General features: G+C 44.6%; 1 non-coding gene across 2 annotated transcripts in view; it reads right to left on the bottom strand.

Annotated features, from left to right (window-relative positions):
- Positions 1-2,082: 2,082 nt before the first annotated feature.
- LOC109461204 (uncharacterized) overlaps positions 2,083-21,933 on the bottom strand; it is a 55,002-nt gene continuing 35,151 nt past the window's right edge. The window contains exons 2-4 of one of the 2 annotated variants that reach the window (XR_012493804.1): positions 18,573-18,771; positions 13,407-16,711; positions 2,083-3,034 (exon numbers count right to left, since the gene is read on the bottom strand). This is a non-coding gene — a transcript (uncharacterized LOC109461204). The remainder of the gene's footprint in view (positions 3,035-13,406; positions 16,712-18,572; positions 18,772-21,933) is intronic. The other variant, XR_012493806.1, reaches the window with a different exon arrangement.

Raw genomic sequence — 21,933 nt, 5'->3', positions numbered from 1 at the left:
AAATAGCATTAAGAGTCTCTGAGAGCAGGCAATTATACTCCAGTTGTCCAAGAAGTATTTATTGAGTCCCTACAATATAACAAACACTATGCTAGGTACTGGGTCCCTAGCAACACTCGGCTCTGATTCCCCTCTAAATTGTCCTGCAGGTCTGAGATGTAACACCTCTTCTATATAAGTCAAAGCATGCACTGGGTAATGCCTCACCCACAGGGTGTGGTCTCCCCACAAGCCAAGCTCAGGCTCAGAAGGGGTCTCCCAGGACTCTGAACATAGCCTAGAATGAGAGTAAAAGGTGACATCTAGCAGCTCCAACTGCCAGGCTTTCTATCTGGTGGAGGTGGTGTGAGCCCAGCAAGGTCACATATTTATAGTAGTATGTGCAGCTGAAGGTGCTGGGACATCAGGTCCCACCTTTCTGAGACCAGTGCAGAACTGGATGGGTCATCTTTCCAGGACCTTCTTATCTAGGGAGAAGGGGCAGAAGCAGCAATGGACTCAGTCTCTGGCACTCTCTTCTAAGACTTATATAAGCCCCTAGACTGTGGCTGTGCCAGCTGCTGGAAGCAGGTGAATTATTTTCAGAATGGAGGAAAAGCAAGTTTCTACAGACTGGATGCTGAGACCACTCGCTTCCATTTGCTCTGGTACCATTGTCGGGGCCCTGGAGTCAGTGTGTTCGTTTTCTATTGCTGTGTCACAAATTCCCACAAACTTAGCAGCTTAAAACTATATACATATATTTTCTCACCATTTCTGGGGATCAGGAGCTCAGCCATGGGTCCTCTGCTTATGGTCTCACAGAAGTGAAATCTAGGGATAAGCTGGGCTGTATTCTCATCTGCAGGCTTGACTGGGGAAGAATCCACTTCAAAGTTCATTCAAGTTGTTGGCAAAATCTAATTCCTTTGCAAATTTCCGGCTGGCTGTCAGCTGGGACCACTCTCAGCTCTAAGAGCTGCCGAGCCATGAATCACCCTCCGTAGGCCCTCCCCTTCAAAGCCATCAAGGGAGTTTTTGCTCTAGCCTCCTAAAATGGAGTTCTATATAATATGGTATAATCACAGAAGTGACAGCCTATTGGTTAGAAGCAAGTCACAGTTCCCACCTGCACGCAAGAGGGAGGGATTACACAAAGTCATGGGGACAGGAGGCAGAAAATCATGAGGGCCACCTTGGGATCTGCCTGCCACAATCAGCCTCGGGTCCAAGACTACACAAGAAAAAAATCCCAGCTGCATTCAACTAAGTGATTTGGGAACACCATGCTTGCTTGGACATCACAGACATCACCAGCAAGGCAAGGCCCCCAGCACTGCCCTCTGCTCACATCTCACACCGAGCTCCTAGAGGGAGCCCGAGCCTCAGGTACAAGACAGTCACTCAAATTACTTCTGGGGGTGACATGCCTACCCAGGCTTATGTAACCAGCTATACCTTCCCTGTAACGTCTTCATCCTGATCCTGGTCTTTGGGCCTCCCCCAACGTGAAGAGCTTTAGCCAGATCTGGTCAAACTGCCTTGTGCTTACAGACAGCAGGACTTAGCAGGGAGCCCCAAGATGAGGTTAGTAGGTACATGTGAACCTGAGCTGGGCTCCAATATGTCTCAAGTTAGGTAGGTCAGGTCTGGGAGTGAGCATGCTTCTAGGCACAGTTAGATCCAGCGCATGGCTTCCACCAAACCTCATCCCCATCCAGAGCACACGCATCCTCTCCCCTGTGGGACTCATCCAGATTTGGTCAATCCTCACTGGAGACTCAAGTGAGGTGGCAAGATGGGGCCCACAGCTAGGAGCTTGGGGAGCCTGATCTGAAAGTCCCGCCAAGGGTTTTCCTATGAAGAATTATCTCCTCTGTATTTACAACCAGCACTGGGGAGACATGACACAGTCAGTCAATCCCCTCTGGTTCTTTACAGCTCATAGTTCTAAGACGATGGCATCTCTTCCTGATTTGAAGACACTGGAAGAATAAAGTAGCAAGCACACCGTCGCAGGCTCCTGGTGAGAACAAAGTTAGATGGCACGTGTGAAAGGACACTGAAATGTTACCAAGTGTGTACCATCCACCCCACATTAGACCACCTGGGTCTGGCTACAGAGGGAGAAAACAAGAACAACAAATGTTTATTTTATGTTATTTTATGAAGGTTAGCAGGAGTGAGCTCCACCCTAGACACAATATTTACAGGAACACAAACTTTCTAGTGTGAGGGAGGAAGGACTCTCATTCAGAACTTCTAACATCAGCCAAACCAAAACTTAGCAGTTGAGAGCCCCTTTGACAGGTAGTGGTGGATGCTGTACATGAAGAAACCCGAGCAGCAGAGGATGATCATGAAGGACAAGGTGATGAGGGTATAGATGGACATCCGCTTCTCCATGGTCCCCCTGATCAGGCAGAGGTAGGGTCCAGGACAGCTCTCCGTTCTGCACTGAATGATGGCCCGGCTCACTAGCGGCAGGTGATGGCAGATAAGAAAGAACAAAAACACACACTGAGTGCCAACTTGCAGGAGGAAGTAAAGGAGGTACAAAAGCAAAAGCATCTTCTCCTGGTGGAAGTTCAGGATGGACTTCTTTGGAGAGGGGATGTGCTCCTGGATTCCCACCATGGAACCCTCCTCCACTTCACCTGCCACTGACTCCACTGACTTGACCTTGATTTGCTTATGCTGAATCTGAGCCATGAAGAATTCCATGAGGAAGAAGAGGGCCAGGAAGATGAAGAAAAAGAAGTACCAAATTCCCACCACAGGGCTGCTGAACCTGTTTTCAAAACACTCGATCGAACAAGGATTGGTGATGTTGCCATGGCACCAGAAATCTTCATGGATGAGGGACCAGGGCATGTGGACCACGTACACCACCACTCCATACACGGCAATGAAGCCAGACCACAGCTGCCGCCCAGTGTAGTAGCCAGATTTGTCACCGGCCACAGAGTGTAACACAGGGATCAGTCCCGCCAATGCTGCTGCAGCAATCAGTTCAGCCTCTCAAGGGTCGATGGAATCCAAGACCTGGAGAACTCTGCCCATGCCGCCGCAAGGGAAAGAGAGAGAACACAGGGTCAGAACATGAGAACAGGTACCAAGAATCCTACATATGTCTGAGAAGCCTGCTCAAGTTTTCAATATGTGACCAGCTCTCAGTTTCACATCTTTACACACAGGCAATATCTGCACCCCAGGTGTGGCTATTCCTCTCTGTGTGTCTCAGCCTGTGATGAAGGCTGCCCACCTGTGCACATGCCAACCGCATTATGATGACATGCACATCTCATCTCTCCTACTGGGTTATAAGCTTCTGGAGGTTAGGTATCAAACTTTGCTCACATTTACAATGCCCATAGCATCAAGTGTAGATTACTACATACTATCACAAGACTATTAGACTTGATAAGTGCATGAAGAAAGGAAGGAACAAATAAATGACTTTAATAATTCTGGTTGTGTCTGGCTGTTCTAGAAGCTCTACGTCAATCTCTACACTTTCTTTCTTTGCCAGGAAACTTCCTAAAACTATAGAGACCAAGAGTAGAACCTTCCCTTTCCTTCTTGCACATGACTTCTGTTCCATCCACAACTCTTCTGAGGGTGCCTATAACCATGCTTTATTTATAACAATAATAAAAACATTGACCACTAATTGTCTGCCCAAATACGGCAAGCCCTGTGCTGGAATTTAGATACATTACCTTTACAGAAGGGCAAAACATTTTAAATCTTTTTACTAGCTTATTTGGGTATGTTTGTCCCTTCTTATAAATGATAGTGACCAATCACTTAACAGGAGGTTTAGAGTACTTAATAAATTCTTTGGGTTTTTTATTGTGGTAAATTATACATAACACAAAATTTACCATTTTGACTATCTTTAAGCGGCACGACATACATTCAGTGGCATGACATACATTCACAATACATTCACTGTGCCACTTTTTCATCTTTTCCAGAACTTTTTCATCTTCCCAAACTGAAACTCTGTAGCCATTAAACAATAACTCCCCATCTCCTCCCTCGCTCCAGCACCTGGCAACAACCATTCTACTTTCTGTCTCTATGAATTTGACTACTCTAAGAGGAATCATACCATATTTGTCCTTTTGGATCCATCTGGCTTGCGTCACTTAGAATAATGTCTTCAAGTTTCACTTAATTTGTAGCATATGTCAAAATTTCCCCCTTTCTTTTGGCTGAATAATATTCCATTGTGTGGCTAGACCACATTTTGTTTATCCATTCATTCATTGATGGACATTTGGGTTGTTTCCACTTTTTGGCTACTGTGAATAAAGGTGCTATGAACGTGGGTATACAATTATGTTTGAGTCCCCATGAATATGTATGGGTCCCTTCATGTGAGTATATAACCAGAAGTAGAATTGCTGGATAACATCATAAATCTGTGTTTAATTTTTAAGGAATCACCACATTGTTTTCCATAGTGGCTGGGGCATTTTACATTACCATCAGTAATGCACAAAGATTCTAATTTCTCCACATCCTTGCCAACACTTGTAATATTATGGAATTTTTAAAAAAGCTTTGGATTTTTATTGAAAAATTGTCATAGCTAGTGCTGAAAAATCTCTTTTTTTTATAATTTATTTTTTAAATTTATTGGGGTGACAATTGTTAGTAAAATTACATAGATGACAGGTGTACAATTCTGTATTACATCATCTATAAATCCCATTGTGTGTTCACCACCCAGAGTCAGTTCTCCTTCCATCACCATATACTTGATCCCCCTTACCCTCATCTCCCACCCCCCACCCCCCTTACCCTCTGGTAACCACTAAACTATTGTCTGTGTCTATGAGTTTCTGTTTCTCATTTGTTTGTCTTGTTCTTTTGTTGTTTTTGGTTTATATACCACATATCAGTGAAATCACATGGTTCTCTGCTTTTTCTGTCTGACTTATTTCGCTCAGCATTACACTCTCAAGATCCATCCATGTTGTCACAAATGTTCCTATATCATCTTTTCTTACCACCGAATAGTATTCCATTGTGTATATATACCACAACTTCTTTATCCATTCATCTATCGAAGGACATTTTGGTTGTTTCCATGTCTTGGCCACCGTAAACAAAGCTGCAATGAACATTGGAGCACACGTGTCTTTATCTCTAAATGTTTTCAGATTTTTTGGGTAGATACCCAGGAGAGGGATTGCTGGGTCATATGGCAATTCTATTCGTAATTTTTTGAGGAACCTCCACACTGCCTTCCATAACGGCTGCACCAGTCTGCATTCCCACCAACAGTGTATGAGGGTTCCTTTTTCTCCACAGCCTCTCCAACACTTGTTACTATTTGTCTTGTTGATGATAGCCATTCTGACTGGGGTGAGGTGATATCTCATTGTGGTTTTGATTTGCATTTCTCTGATGATTAGTGATGTTGAGCATTTTTCCATATGTCTATTTGCCATTTGTATGTCCTCTTTGGAGAAATGTCTCTTCAAGTCCTCTGCCCATTTTTCAATTGGGTTGTTTGTTTTTTTGTTGTTGAGTTGCATGAGTTCCTTGTATATTCTGGATATTAACCCCTTATCGGAGGCACTATTTGCAAAAATCTTCTCCCATTCAGTTGGTGGCCTCTTTATTTTGTCAATGGTTTCTTTTGCTGTGCAGAAGCTTTTAAGTTTCATATAGTCCCATTCGTTTATTTTAGCTTTTACTTCCATTGCCTTTGGAGTCAAATTCATAAAATGCCCTTTGAACCCAAGGTCCATAAGTTTAGTACCTATGTTTTCTTCTATGCAGTTTATTGTGTCAGGTCTTATGCTTAAGTCTTTGATCCATTTTGAATTAACTTTGGTACATGGTGACAAATAGCAGTCCAGTTTCATTCTTTTGTACGTGGCTATCCAATTCTCCCAGCACCATTTATTGAAGAGGCTGTCTTTCCTCCATTGTATGTTTTAGCTTCTTTGTCAAAAATTATCTGTCCATATTTATGTGGTTTTATTTCTGGGTTCTCAATTCTATTCCATTGGTCTATGTGTCTGTTTTTCTGCCAATACCATGCTGTTTTGATTATTGTAGCCCTGTAGTACAAGCCAAAGTCAGGAAGTGTGATACCTCCATTATTGTTCTTTTTCTTAAGATTGCTTTGGCTATTCGGGGTCTTTTGTGGTTCCAAACAAATCTGATGATTTTTGTTCTATTTCTTTAAAATATGCCATTGGGATTTTGATGGGGATTGCATTGAATCTGTATATTGCTTTGGGTAATATGGCCATTTTAACTATGTTGATTCTTCCAATCCATGAGCACGGAATGTCTTTCCATTTCTTTGTGTCTTCTTCAATTTCTTTCAAAAATGTCTTATAGTTTTCAGCATATAGGTCTTTCACATCCTTGGTTAAGTTTATTCCTAGGTATTTTATCTTTTTGCTGCAATTGCAAAAGGAATTTTTCTTTCATTTTCTGAGATTTCATTGTTAGTATATAGGAAAGCAATGGACTTTTGTACGTTGATTTTGTAGCCAGCAACTTTACTGTATTCGTTGATTGTTTCTAATAGCTTTTTGGTGGTCTTTAGGGTTTCTATATATAGCATCATGTCATCTGCAAAGAGTGATAATTTAACTTCTTCATTCCCAATTTGGATGCCTTTTATTTCTTTCTCTTGCCTGATTGCTCTGGCAAGGACTTCCAACACTATGTTGAAAAGCAGAGGTGATAGGGACAGCCCTATCATGTTCCTGAATGTATTAAAAAGGGCTTCAGTTTTTCACCATTAATTATGAGATTAGCAGAGGGCTTGTCATATATGGCCTTTATTATGTTAAGGTATTTTCCTTCTATACCTATTTTATTAAGTGTTTTAATCATAAATGGATGTTGTATCTTGTCAAATGCTTTTTCTGCATCAATTGATACAATCATATGATTTTTGTCCTTTATTTTGTTTATGTGATGTATCACATTGATGGATTTGTGGATGTTTGAACCATCCTTGTGCCCCGGGGATGAACCCCACCTGGTCGTGATAAATAATCTTTTTAATTCATTGTTATATTCAATTTGCTAGAATTTTATTTAGGATTTTTGCACCGGTATTCATCAGAGATATTGGTCTGTAGTTTTCTTTTTTTGTGCTGTCCTTACCAGGTTTTGGTATCAGGGTAATGTTGGCCTCACAAAATGAGTTAGGGAGTACTGTCTCTTCTTCAATTTTTTGGAAGAGTTTGAGCAGGATTGGTATTAGATACTCTTTGAAGGTTTGGCAGAACTCACTAGTGAAGCCATCTGGTCCCGGACTTTTGCTTTTGGGAAGGTTTTGGATGACTGATTCAATTTCGTTACTGGTGATCGGTCTGTTTAGATTTTCCAGTTCTTCATGGTTCAGCCTTGGAAGGCTATATGTTTCTAAGAACTTGTCCATTTCTTCTAGGTTATTGAATTTGGTGGCATATAGTCCTTCATAGTATTCTTGGATGATCCTTTGTATTTCTGTGGTGTCCGTGATAACTTCCCCTTTTTCGTTTCTGATTTTGTTAATCAGTGTCTTCTCTCTTTTTATCTTAGTAAGTCTAGCCAAGGGTTTGTCAATTTTGTTAATCTTTTCAAAGAACCAGCTCTTTGTCACATTAATTTTTCTATTGTCTTTTTGTTCTCTATTTCAGTAAGTTCTGCTCTAATGTTTGTTATTTCCTTTCTTCTGCTGACCTTGGGTTTTACTTGTTCTTCTTTTTCTAGTTCTTTAATGTGTAACATGAGGTTATTTATTTGGGAGTTTTCTTGTTTCTTGAGATAGGCCTGTAATGAGATAAATTTCCCTCTTAAAACTGCTTTCGCTGCATCCCAAAAATTTTGGTAGGATGTATTTTCATTGTCATTTGTTTCTATGTATCTTTTGATCTCTCCTCTAATTTCTTCTTTGACCCAGTCCTTCTTTAAAAGTATGTTCTTTAATCTCCATGTATTTGTGTTTTTCCCTGCTTTCTTTTTGCAGTTGATATCCAATTTCAAAGCCTTGTGATCAGAGAATATGCTTGGTATGATTTCAATCTTCTTAAATTTGTTGAGACTGATTTTATGTCCCAATATATGGTCTATCCTTGAGAATGTTCCATGTACACTAGAAAAGAATGTATAGTCTGATGTTTTAGGATGAAGTGCTCTATAAATGTCAATTATGTCCATTTCATCTAATGTGTCATTTAGGGCTACTATTTCGTTATTTATTTTCTGTTTGGATGATCTATCCATAGCTGTCAATGATGTATTTAAGTCCCCTAGTATAATTGTGTTTTGGTCAATTTCTCCCTTTAGTTCTGTTAGTAGTTGCTTGGTGTATTTCGGTGCTCCCTGATTGGGGGCATACATATTGATGACTGTTATGTCTTCTTGTTGTACAGTCCCCTTCACCATTATGAAATGTCCATCTTTGTCTCTTGTTATCTTTTTCACCTTGAAGTCTGTTTCATCTGATATCATTATGGCTACACCTGATTTTCTCTGGGTACCATTTGCTTGGAGTGTCAATTTCCACCCTTTCACTTTGAGTCTATGCTTGTCCTTGTAGCTGAGATGTGTCTCTTGGAGACAGCATATGGTTGGGTTTAGTTTTTTGATCCAATCTGCTACTCTGTGCCTTTTTATTGGTGAGTTCAGTCCATTTACATTTAGGGTGATTATTGATATGTGAGGATTTCCTGTCATTCTATCTTTAGTTTTCTGGTAAGGTTGTGTCTCCATTGTTTCTTTGCCTTTTTGTTGTTGTCTATCATTTCTGTGTGGTGGTATTCTATGATGTTTCCCTCTGTTTCTTCTTTTATTACAGTTTATATTATTGTCCTGAATTTTTTTTTTTTGAGTGGTTACCCTTAAGTTTATGTAAAAGAAAGTTTGATATTTAGAGTATTCCATTTTCTTCAGCACGCTTACTTTCTCCATTCCCATATTCCGGCTCAGGCCTTTACTCTCCCCCTTTTTGAGTTCTGGTTGCCACAAATTGTCCCTGTTGATGGTAGTCGAATAGCCTCCTTTAGTATTTCTTGTAGTGCAGGTCGTGTATTAGAAAATTCCCTCAGCTTCTGTATGTCTGGAAAGGTCTTTATTCCTCCTTCATATCTGAAGGATATCTTTGCTGGATATATTATTCTTGGCTCATAATTTCTCTCTTTCAATAGTTTGAATATTTGGTTCCACTCCCTCCTGGCTTGTAGAGTTTCTGCTGAAAAATCTGATGATAATCTAATGGGCTTTCCTTTGTAAGTTACCGTCTTCTTTTCCCTGGCTGCCTTGAGGATTCTTTCTTTGTCGTTGATTTTGAACAGCTTCTATACAATGTGCCTTGGAGAAGGACTGTTGGGATTGAGGTAACTAGGTGTTCTATTTGCTTCTTGGATTTGAGAAACCAGTTCTGTCCACAAATTTGGGAAGGTCTCATCGACAATTTGTTTGAATATATTCTCTGTTCCCTTGTCTCTTTCTTCTCCTTCTGGTATGCCCATTATTCTTATATTGCTCTTTCTGATGGAGTCAGAAAGTTCTTGTAGAGTTCTTTTATTTCTTTTAAGTCTCAAGTCTCTTTCTTCTTCCATCTGTGTCATTTCCAGGTTTCTATCTTCAATGTCACTGATTCTTTCCTCCATCTGGTCAACTCTACTACCTAAGCTGGTTATTTCATTCTTAATTTCTTCTATTGAGTTCTTAATCTCCAGAAATTCTATTTGGTTCTTTTTTAAAATTTCAATCTCTTTCGTAAAATGCTCATGCTGTTCTTTGATTGTGTTTCTGAGTTCATTTAACTGCCTATCTGTGTTTTCTTGCATCTCGTTGAGTTTTTTCAGAACTGCAATCTTGAATTCTCTGTCATTTAAGTCACATATTTCTGTATCTTTAAGTGCCTTTTCTGGAGATTTTTCACTCTCTTTCTGAGCTATCTTGTTGACTTGGTTATTCATGGCAATTACTGGTTTACTATTTCTCTTCCTAGACATCTACAGGAGTGGCTTCTGCAACAGGTTGATAGGAAGTGGTCTTTCTTTTGTTTTCCAGTACTTGTTGGTAGAATGTTTTATTTTTTCTCCGACTGCCGCTTATTTTTCTTCTCCCACACGGTAGTGCTATGTTTTCTCTGCACTATTCCAGCTTCTTACACAATGGGGGGATTCCCTGGGAGACGAGCTTCTCCTCTGTTCATAGTTCATCTAGGTCACAGGGCGCAGTGTCCCGGTGGGTATGCAGAGAGCATTTGATGTTCCAAAGCTCTTCCTGCACCAGACTCAGAGCCCGTGTGTTTCAGCAGTTCTGTTTACTCCTGCAGGGATCCGCCCAAATAGATGGGGTCAGGAGCGGGGTGAGTTGTGAGAGGTGACCCAGAGTAATGGCAGCGACCACCACCACAGCCGGTCCTGCTTCCACAGCTCCCTCCCCTTTGCCGGAACTAGTTGGGCTGTGAATCTCTGTCTGCGGTCCACAGGTCTCAGAACAGCAAATATTCTGTTCTTTTGATCCGACAGGGCTACTGTTTCGTTCTAGCACCGGGCAGGTGGGGGGCGGGGCGAGCTCCGGGAGGGGAGGGAGGGGGCGGCTAGTCTCGGTGCCTAAGGCTCCGTTCTCTGCTCGGCAGTGCGGGCTTAAACCCCCGTTTTCAGCCTTCTTCCCTCAGTCTTTTCTCCGAGGTCTCTGCCGTGAGCGTTGGGTTCAGCCATGTTATATGCTGCCCCCTCAGCCCTGTGGAGCCCTGGCGGAGCCCTAGCAGTCCGAGTTCTTCCCTCTCCCGCAGCTGCGGTAGCTCCGGGAAGCAGCGAGCTCGGCGCACTGAGCGAGGTCTGCGTCCTGCGCCCGCGCGGCTCCGTCTCCGCGCGCTTCTCCCCTTCCTCCTCCCCCGCTTGCGCAATTCTCCCACCTGTAGGTGATTTCAGTCGGTAGTGGGCCTCTTCGTCTTGCCTGCCTGCTGTGCAGGGAGTCCTTTGTGGAGTTATTGTTGTTCGATTAGTTATAAGTTCCTGGGGAGCTTTACAGAGGCTCACCTCACGCTGCCATTTTTCCTCGCCTCTCTGCTGAAAACTCTCTTTAAAAGATGCCTGAGACTCAGCACTATTTCTAAGTTACCCCAAGTACTGGGTCACGTTTGAACAGCCCATACACAGGAGTCATGAGAGCCAGACTCCAGAGTGAGCTGGCAGATGCAGGACTGCCCAGTCGGCCCGCCAAGGAGGGTGGATGATCAGGACAAGAGCCAAAGCGGCAGGTGGGGAGGGTAGAGAATCAGCACATATATTGCGCGCTCTGCTATCAACTGACAGTTATGCGTCCATTATCTCATTTATTCCTTTCGACAACCTTATGAGATAAATATTCTCAATTTCCAGACAGAAACTGAGATTTAGAATGGTTAAGTAACTCCTTCACAGTTATACCATCAAGTAAATGGAGGCGCCAGGATTAGAAACCAGAACTGTCAGACTCGGCTGCCTGAACTTTGGACTTCGCCGACTTCCAAGCTCATGACCTGAAGATGACAGGGAAGAAAGGGGGAAAGCCACGGTGGGTCCCCCTACGCTCACCTGCTGACTCTCGTGGTAGATGAAATAGTTGGTGTCTAGACCCACAGCTCTTTGCTTCTCTTCTTTCAGTGACAGCTTTGTGGCTGAATCCCAGTTAGCTCAAATTTAAAAGCCAAATCTCCAAGAACATGTGTTGAAGGGTGATTAAAAGCCCAGGTTCTCACTCTAGCAGCCAAGTTTCTCCAGGAAGGATCCTGTCTGGACCATCTGTGTCCCTCCTTCTGTTGCCACAAGTCTGAAGCCCCACTTCTTCTCCCTTCTCCTACTTAAGGCCTCTACTCATCAGGAAACCGCCCCTTCTCCCCAACTGCTCCACGCTTTAGAATCTCCCAACTAGCGGCCCCATTGGCTACGCTACCTGCCTGTCTTAGTAGTCTCTACAAATCATCTCTATCAGAAAAGAGGGCAATGGAGAACCTCCAGATCAGGACTCCTATAGTTTAGAAGGGAGGGGGCTTTTCAGGAGCCTGCTCTGAAGATTGAAACAGGGCACTGGTGATATTCCTGTGAGGATCTGTCCTTTTCCTTCCGTCTGCCCCTGGATTCAGGTGCCCAATAGTCTTAACCTTGAACAGAGTATCCACAGATTCAACGAGGAGTATCTGGTAACTTTCCCATTTTTTTCAAACCTCCAACTCCTCCCTCCTATGCCCTCATCTCATTTAAACTGAACAAGACAGGAATCACCAGCCAGGAAACTCCCTCATTTTCCATGTGGGTCCCCCATCCCTTCCTTAGGCCTTCTCGGGGCCCCTGCCCCACTAGTCAGGCCCTCTCTCCCTGAATCCTCAGTTTCTGCCTCTCTACAGAATTTTTCACATCAGCATCCTGGTGCCCCTACCTAGCTTTCCTATTCTCCCTCACAGCCAAGCTCCTTAAAGCGGTGGCCATCTACATGGGTGTGCTGTCTCCACTTCCTCACCTCTGTCCACTTGCATCCCCTCCTCAGTCTGTAGTAGAAGAACGATGGGCTGGCTTTAAATCAGTGAGATGCCAATGAGAATGACTAATTCACTGTTTTGCTTTGCCTTGCCTGACATCTCAGAGCTACATGTTCAATTACAGTAATTCTATTAGATTAGATTGGTGGGGTATTTATTGTTCTTTCCTAGTATTTTTTATTGTAATTTTATTTTTATGGTTCGATAACATAGGTCATACTGTAAGCTACTATAAATTCTTTGGAGCTAAAATTTATAGACAGACAAGAAAAGAAACACCTGTATCAATTTGTGTTCAAGTCAAAGAGCAGCTTCAAAGGAATGATTATGTAAATTTGGTTAAAATATGAAAAAAAATAGTATACAGTCATTTAGCTCTAACTCCTCAGTGCCTAGCATAAAGTAGATCTCATTAAATGCTTGTGTAATGTGTGAATGAAAGATACAAAGCCATGAGAGGGGAAAACTGCCAAATGCTATGTGCTCAGTAAACACGTTTCTTCAGTCTGAGTGCTCACTATCGACTACATGAAAGTGTATAGACAAGTGAAAACAGATGAAGCATTGGAATGGTGACACTGTATGTGGTTCTAGTTCTTTTTATTTATTATACTATTACTATATATTACTATTTATTACTATTATTTGAATGACATGTGCTAGGGCTCTCTGCAATACATTTATACATTCTAGTGTATAATTTGGAGAAGTTTGGGTTATCCATTGCTATGAACCAAATATCTTCAAAATTAGTGATTTCAAACACCAATGACTTATTTATTTCTAATCACTCTGTGGGTCAGAAGTCTGGGCAGGGCCAGTTGGCCGGTTCTTCTATTGCAGCTAGGGTTACCTGGGGTGTCTCATGACATTGCAGTCAAATGGCAGCTGGGCTGAGCTGCAGGGCCAAGAAGGTTTCACTCACATGTCACACACTGGTGGCCTCTCTCACTGCGTGCGCCGCCTCATCACTCAGTATTTTATCTCGATCTTCTTTCCTTCATGGCAGCTGGCTTCCCACAGAGCATAAAAGCAGAAGTTCCTCCTGCCTCTGAGAGGCTAGCCTCAGAAACCACATGATGTCACTTCTGCCATCTCAGACCCAGAGGAGGGAAAAAACAGAATACAGTCATCACCCCTGATGAGAGAAGAGGTAAGGTCTACTGCAAAAGTCATGCAAGTTGGGAGATACAGTTGTGGTTGTCTTTGGAAAAGCCTTCCACTGGGTGCTGACATGATGTTTCATTCCCAAAGTTGCAAAGAAACCTCTGATAAGTAAGGTCCTCCTCTGAGCAGACCGCCTAGCCACTCTAAGGATAGTGGTACATAAAACCCTGAGCGTTCTTTTTAATCATCTCAAGTGAAGTGAACAAACAAATGAGCAGCAGCAGTCTTGAGCAGACACAAGTGTCATCGCGGCTATTCCAGAGGCACTGAGCCAGGCTTTGGTGGGAGCCTTTACGAGGGGCTGCTAGCCTGATCTTCTCAGGGACTTGCATGATCTATTTTACATTTTACATGATCTATTTTACATTTTACACAATCAGCCTGTCTGTCGTGTGAGAGCAGATTAGATTGAATGAAGGCAAAATACCACAGTGGTAAGCTACTGTTAATATCTAAGCCATAAAGGGTAGAGACCTGAACTAATAAATGTGGGGAATGTACATAAAAGACATCTGGTGGCTGATTGAATGTAGGAAGTGAGGGAGAAGGTGGCATTGAGAAACCACTAGGTAGTTATTAAACAACTAAATTAAGCATAAAGAGAAGTGTAACAAAATATTGGTAATGCAGAGTAGAGGTGTGGTGTTGACTTTAATTTTTCTTCACCAAGAATCTAGTGGATATCTTTGTCTTGGTCTGTTCAGATCTTTTTTCATCAGCTGGATTCTCTGTAACCTGCTTGACCTCTTCTATGACTCATATAATGAAGGGAAAACAACCATGTCACAGTTCTCATCAAAGCCAGCCCAGCATTTGTGGCTAGCAGATCCCATCTGGCAGATATTGGCAGGATTTTCTCAGAAAGATCTTGCAGTTCAAGACAGGAACAAGGAAAGTTCAAGGTGAGCAATAATCTGCCACATCCTGTCACACAGATGGCCTGATAAGACCCTCAGCTGTGGGCCCAGTGGGAGTGCCCCACCGTGGGCTGGACTAGACCCAGAGATTTAGATGAGCTGAGGCTCAAGGAGCAAGGAGGGGCTGTGGTTCAAGCCCACGGTTCCTAGAGTGCTGCTTGCCTGTTTGGAGCAGGCTGCTATGACCAGGGCTCTCAGCAGGGTGCTCTCCGCATTTTGGGTGGAGCTATCTATGAACTGGTCAATTGGTTAGCATCCCTGGCCTGGCAAAGCTAAATGCCAATAGCACTCTCAGGGCATCAGGACAACCTACAAGCCTGGGGCTGGGAGCTGAAGGCAGTTTGTGGTGCTATGACCTCCCCATTTAAAAGACATTCCCTTAGGACTTCCCAGCTCTCTCTCAATCCAGTCTTCAGCTGGATTCCACCTTCCTAGCTCTGGCTGATCTGGTGACAACTATGGAAGGAGGGACAGGTGAGCTCAGTAGGAGTTTGGGAAGGGAAATGCAAGGAAGGAGAGTCTCCAGCCCAGCTCCAGGAAGGGGGACCATCCAGAAGTGAAAGTGATGGTGAGTAGGAGGAAACGGAGACAGCGGGTCAAACCCAGCACCTGCGGCCAGGGCTACAACATGCTGTTCGTGAAAAAGAGAAAGTAGGAGGAAGAGGACCATCTGCAGCCCTGGGCACCCAGCAAAGTAAGCACAAGACATGAACTGCCAGGGATAGGGTCCTTACCTCGGCACCCCCAGGAGACAGAAGCCCGCTCGGGGTATTAACAAAGTGAGCTGAGAGGGGGGAGGCAATGCCCCCTGGGCTCTAGCATGAGAACTCAGGTGTCGCAGGTGACCTCCATCGTCTCAAGACCAGTCTTTGATGAGGATAGGTGTTTCAGAGGACATGTCCTCACTCCCTCACTCCAGAGGTCCGCACATGAGCCTGCGCGCAGTGAGGGGCGACTGCCACAGAAGCAGACCAGTCAAACAGCAGCAGTGTGCATTCTGGGAAGCTGAGGGAGGCAGCGCCAGTCTGCAGCGTCCGAGCAGAGGCCATGCGGTGTGTGGTGAGGAAGGTATCCTAGAAACCAATAAGCTGTGCCCCGCATCAGAGCTGGTTAACACTCAGTATGGCTTTGTCACAGACACAGAGGAGCAGGGCGTGTCTGTGACACCAGTTCACGTTAGGACCATCGTGCTCTCCGTGGTACCCCAGAGCCTAGAGGAGCTGAGTAAGTAAGTAACAACCCACTTGGGCCAAGAAAGGTGTTTAAAATGATGCATTTCACAGTGCCCTGGCTTGAATTAAATAAAATCATGCCACACATTGCTCCAGGAATAGACCAGGTCACCAAGCCCCAGGATGATGACAAGAGGGTGTACTGACAAATGGAGGGCCCAGACAACAAGGCAGCATCCTCTGAAACAGCAGCAAGAGGAACTCCTAACCCAAATATCTACAGAAATGCCAAGGCCATCACAGTGGGGACCACAGAGTGCTGGGGCCTAGAAGACCCAGTGGATGGGTCATCAAGGAGAATTCCCTGTAGGGCAGGAGCTGTGATAAAACTAAAGAGATAACCAATACCCTGAACTTGAGAGCCAGGCAGTGCTCACCTAATAATGACACCCCCTTGAGCCACTGAAATGTTCAGGTGGATCGTCTCACCTGAAGGACTTCTGGTTTATAAGAAATCAGGACGTTGAAGGCATGTTACCATGCTGCTGTGGGCATGAGATCATGATCCAGCATCAAAAGAAAAAGCAGTGGCAGTGCCAAGATGCATCCTGGATGTTGTTCTACCCTCAAAATGCATGCACGAGGCCAGGACCCAAATGGGCCTTCATCTCACCAGTGGTAACATATCGGTCTCATAGCTACGCAGAAGGTGTGAGCAACGATATATCAGAACTGCATGGTGTATCCACAAACAATATATCATAACTGGGAAAGACCATTTTCATGTCATGGCATCCTGTCTTGTTTCAGTGGATGCTGCTGCCCCAACTGTGGAGGTCCTTACCAGTGACCCAGGGTTAGCGTGTGGGAAAACCACAACTATTGCTCTGATGGAAGAACTCATGTCACCATCTTTGATGTGCAGGACTGGCCTTCCCTCAGGATACAACCTGGACGTCTCCCCATCATACCACCTATAAGAGGCAGAGGAAATAAATAAAAGATGACATAGACTTTCAGAGAAGCAAGTACATAGCAGGACCCCCAGGCTAAACCAGAGGACATGCTGTCTACCAAAGCAGGAAGAGCATACAGGAGCTATTGACAGGAAAAGGGGAATATCCGCAACTCAGCCTTTCCTTAGTGCAACTCAACATGGAGGGGTGGACATGGGGTTGGATGTGGACATTACTCCATTGAGGACTTTTTTTTTTTTTTCATTTCAGCAGCAGTGACTATGGGATCCATGAGGCTGAGGCTAAGCGCCCTGTCCAAGGGAATGGTGGACTCTGGGCAGACCACAGCATTGCATTACCACAAAGTCACCTTCCTTCTAGAATAGTTTGGGCAAATCTTCTTGAACTCCAGCCCCACAAGGGAAGGATGGCGGGATGAGATATATGCAGACCATCAGGAGGAAGTGAGGGTATTGTTTCACAACCTAAAGCCATGATCTATGGAAATAGAGGTTCTGAAAGTACAGCCTACGGTAGACACTACCATTCTGCCCTTTTCCATAGTACTAGAACTATTAGCTGGGCACATAGCTGCTCTGAATAAGCCTCTCTTGTAGCCTGAACATTCCAGTCAAGGGGATGTGAGTAGAAGTGAGGTGTGCACGTTCCAGGTCACATTCTCAGGTGGAAAAAGCTCTCCTTCTCCTCTCCTTTTCCCTTTTCCTACTGGCTAAAAGGCCATCCTCAGATGCAGACAAGGACATTCCCCCAGGGATGGTGGAATAAAATGATAGAAGGAACCTGGCCCTCTGATGGCTTCATGAAAGAGGGCCTCCATATCCATTTGAAGAAATACAATGTTTATTTAAGTCAGTACTCTTCTGGATGTCTTTTTCCCCTGGCCAAACCAATATACAAATAATATGTGACCCAAAAATGGGTAACTAAGCAGAGTCTGGTAATTTCAGAGAATTGAGAAGATATAGGATAGATGGCTGAGAAAGACCAAGGATGATGTAAGTTGCCACCTGATGGTAAAAATTGCTGCAAGGGAAATGGCATTAGCCACTGCTGTCAAATACTGCCCCAGAGAATCAAACACCAGAGAGGAGGGAGAAGGACCACACTTGGCATCCCGGTCCCATGCCTGCCACTCCCGGTGACTATCTGGCTGCAGCCGCGTCAGGCATCAGCCCCCACAGGTAGTGAGGGAGCCATACGAGTATGACTTGGTGAGCCCCACTCCATGAGGAGTGACTAGAAACAAACACTCAAAGAATGGCGTGGGAACAGACAAAATCATGCTAAGGGACACTACAAGGAAACTATCAGGCCAACAAAAATGCAGGCCAAATTGCCATCACCTGGTACACAGAGGATCTGGAGGTAAACACATCCACACCTCCCACCTTCTGGAGAACTAAGGATGAACCATGCTAGCTTGGGAATGGCTTGGTCACCACAGCCCAGACTGACAAGCATATTCACTAGAGATTTGTACAAAGCATAAGGTTCTGGGTTCCTTGCATCTGTTAACCTAAAAACAGTATAAAAAGTAGCAGGTCTATGGTTCTGGGTTCCTCTGGCCTGGAAGTTTTCTCACTCTGTGTATATAACTGAGAATAATGAACTTCAGGTATGCCTCCATAATGAAAAGGGATGCACCAGGTAGCCAGAGCTAATCACACTGACCGTAACCTTGATCTCACATATGTCCTGTCTACATCTTGTTTGCTGGTTCCATACTAAAAAATCAAAGAAAGAAAAACGAGCACGGGAAGAAGGGAGAGAGGGAGGGAAGGAGGAAAGGAAAGAGGGATGGAAGAAAGGAAGGAGGGAGAAAGAAACCTCAGCTGGGACCTGGCATTCAGGTGCTTACACTGTGTGCCTCAAAACGCCAGGAGGCGTCATTCACATAGATTCCAGAACAGATGGCATTTCCTGGAACTGCGCACTGCTTAGGCTCTGACCTCAGCTGAGTCCAGGTGGTCTTGTCCACAGTCCAGAACCCCATCCGTAGCGACAGCCTGCCTGGCTCAGTGTTGGTGAGGGTCCGTGTGACCAACGTTGAATTCATGCTGAGTAGAGAAGGGACAGAGGAAAGATTTGAGGCTGGGACACCAAGATGGCACAATAGGTAAACACTGTCTTACCTTCTCTCACAACCACATCAAAATTACAACTAATCTACAAAACAACCATTATTGAGAATCGCCTTAAATCAAGCTGATCTGAAGCCTTTCAACTAAGGACTCCCAGAGGAAGCCACCTCCAGACTGGTAGGATAGGATAGACTAGGGACGGGCTGGTCCCACACCCACATGTGAGCATTAAAGATCGGGAGGGCTATTTCAGCTGTGGGAGTCCCCACAGATGAGCAAGAGATCCCAGCCCCACCCCAGCCCAGTGTTCCAGTGCTGGGGAGAGAAGTCCCCATAATTTTTGGCTGTGAAAAATAGCTGAGATTATGACTGAGTGAGACAATGCAGCTGCACTCACAGGTGCTTCTCTTAAAGGGACAGCACACGGACTTATGCACCAGTGGAATCACAGTGGCAGGGACAAATGGTGGGGAATTGAGTTGTCAGGCTTGGGGGGAACTGGAGAGACGGCTTTCTCCTGGATGGAGGAGCTGGCGGAGGTCATTGTTTCTTTGTTGAGCCCTTCCCGGTGCACAAAAACAGGCAGCCACCATTTCTGAGTCTCCACAGTTTGTTCGCCACACCCTGGCAATTTGAGACCCCACTCTGCCCAACTTTCGGGCACATCCAGGTTGCTTTCAGCAGCTATTTCATTAAGAATGTTTGCCTTGGCTCAAGCTTCAGACTTTCCTTTGAGAAAAGGTTCATGGAACCCAAATAAGCAGCGTCTGGCTTGAGCATGTCCTGTACCTCTGGCTGAGCAACCCTAAGCTGGCACTAGCAGCAGCAGACCTTGGTTCGCAGCTTGGCCTCTCAAGGCGCTTCCAAGCACAGCATGGGCGGCAGCCATCTGCTGATTTCATTCTGGCTCCCACTAGGTGACCCCGGGTGGGGCACAGGCTGTGGCTGAAGTGGACCTACAGCAGATCCCCTCCAAGGTGGTCCTGGGGCTGGCACCCCCAGTAGCCAGCTTCAAAACGAGCTGGAGCATCACCCTGCCCCCTCCAAGTACAACAAACCCAACGGGCGAATTGGGCAGCCACCAGAGTCCTGCTGAGGCAGATCCTGCTCCATAGGATCAGCCCCTGCACAACAACTCTTCCCCTGTAGTCAAGGCCAGTCCTCACAACCAGTCAGCCCAGGGTCAGTCCCTCCCATTGATGTGCAATTATCAACCAAGTTTCAACTACAAGAGGAGGGCACACACAACCCATACAAGGGACAGACCTGGAGCACGTGGCTCAGGTGACCAGAAAGACTGCACCACTGACCCCACAGCACACCTACTACATAAGGCCACTCTACTAAGACCAGAAGACATAGCAGCCTTACCTAATACATAGAAACAACACACGGAGGCAGCCAAAATGAGGAGACAAAGAAACATGCCCCAAATGTAAGAACAGAACAAAGCTCCAGAAAAAGAACTAAGCAAAATGGAGATAAGCGATCTATCAGACGCAGAGTTCCAAACACTAGTTATAAGAATGCTCAATGGTCTCATAAAAATTGACATGGAAACCATGAAAAAGAACCAGTCAAAAATAAAGGATACAATAATGGAAATGAAGAATATATGATAGGGAATCAACAGAAGATTAGATGAAGCAGAGGATCCAACCAGTGATGTAGAAGATAAGGTAGTAGCAAACACCCAACCAGAACAGCAAAAAGAAAAAGGAATCCAAAAAAACTGAGGAGTATTTAAGGGGCCTCTGGGACAATATCAAGTTTACCAACATTCGCATTATAGGGGTACCAGAAGGAGAAGGGAGAGAGCAAGGAATTGTAACAGCCATATAAGATGTCAGAGGGGTAGTAACTTGGGGGCTGAGTTATCACTTTATGAGGGGTTTAAGTGTCTAACTATTATGTTGCTTTGTACACTTACAACTAATTTTTAGAAATTCATTTAAAAAAATAGAGAAGGAAGAGAGGCCAAAAGGTGCTGTGAGATTAGGAGAAAGAAAGGAGGGCTCCAGGGACTGAAGACCCAGACCCCTAGGAGGCCCGAGAACAGGGGTGATGACGGTGTGGGAGAGCAAGAACTTTGCTATTCTCCTCAAAACTAATATTTAGACTTAATTCTCGTGCACACAAAACCCCAGCTATATGACGCTGGGTAAATTACTTTATCTTGAGCAGACTTGTTTGCTCTTCTATAAAATACCCACCTAGTAGGGTGGATGTGAGGATTAAAGGAGATAACGAGGGGTGAAGCCCGTGCTGCAGCTTGGCAGTGGGCCAGCACTCAGCAAACACTGGTTTCCTCCCATCCCCTTTCCCCTGGGCTTCAGGTTTCCTGAGCTTGTCTGTAAGGCTGCTCTGAACAAACAGAACTATAGTGCGAGAGACCAGAACAGATGAGCCATGGGGCAGAGGGAACAAGGACACAGGTACATGGAAGGGAGAGAAAAGGCCTGCCAGCTGCTCCTGGCTCCACCCAGCTTTGCCCAGAGGGTTACTCTGCACCCCCTTCAAGCCACCAAGCACTGGCTTTCCTACTATTTTTAAGACTTCACAAATTAAGTCTGCCCTGTGGAAGCTCCACATCCCCAACATTCACTCACTCCTAGGGAGCTGACTTCTGTCCCCACCACCCCACTGGGGCTGCACTCTCAAAAGTCATGTGGAACCTCTTAAACCTTTCCGAGTCTAGCATCCCATGCAGGGCTTGGCTTACCAAGCTCAGTAAATCTTTGTGAAATTAAAATGTCTCTTTTCTCTGGTGGTCACCACTTTAACCAGGTGACCAAAGTAAGCTGCGATAATAGCGGGGTGGGTTGCAGTGGCATAGTTACACAATCCTGTGATTACTGCACAACACAGAACTGTCCACTGAAAATGGGTGAATTACATGGCATGTGAATTATGTTAATAAAGAAGTGAAAAAGTAAATAAAATAAATAATAGTGGAAACAATCTGACCTTACAGGTCTCCTGATGTGATGTCTTGTGAAATACACAGCATGACCTGGGAGGTACTCCTGCCAAAAATGTTTAACCTGAATCAAATCAAGACTGTAGACCTCATTCAATGCAATCCCCATCAAAATCCCAATGGCATATTTTAAAGAAATAGAACAAAAAATCATCAGA

This window comes from Rhinolophus sinicus, linkage group LG02 (assembly GCF_036562045.2).
Source record: "Rhinolophus sinicus isolate RSC01 linkage group LG02, ASM3656204v1, whole genome shotgun sequence".
Classification (NCBI taxonomy): Eukaryota; Metazoa; Chordata; class Mammalia; order Chiroptera; family Rhinolophidae; genus Rhinolophus; species Rhinolophus sinicus.
Note: the sequence above shows the minus strand (reverse complement) of the source record. Positions and strands in the feature narration are given on the sequence as shown.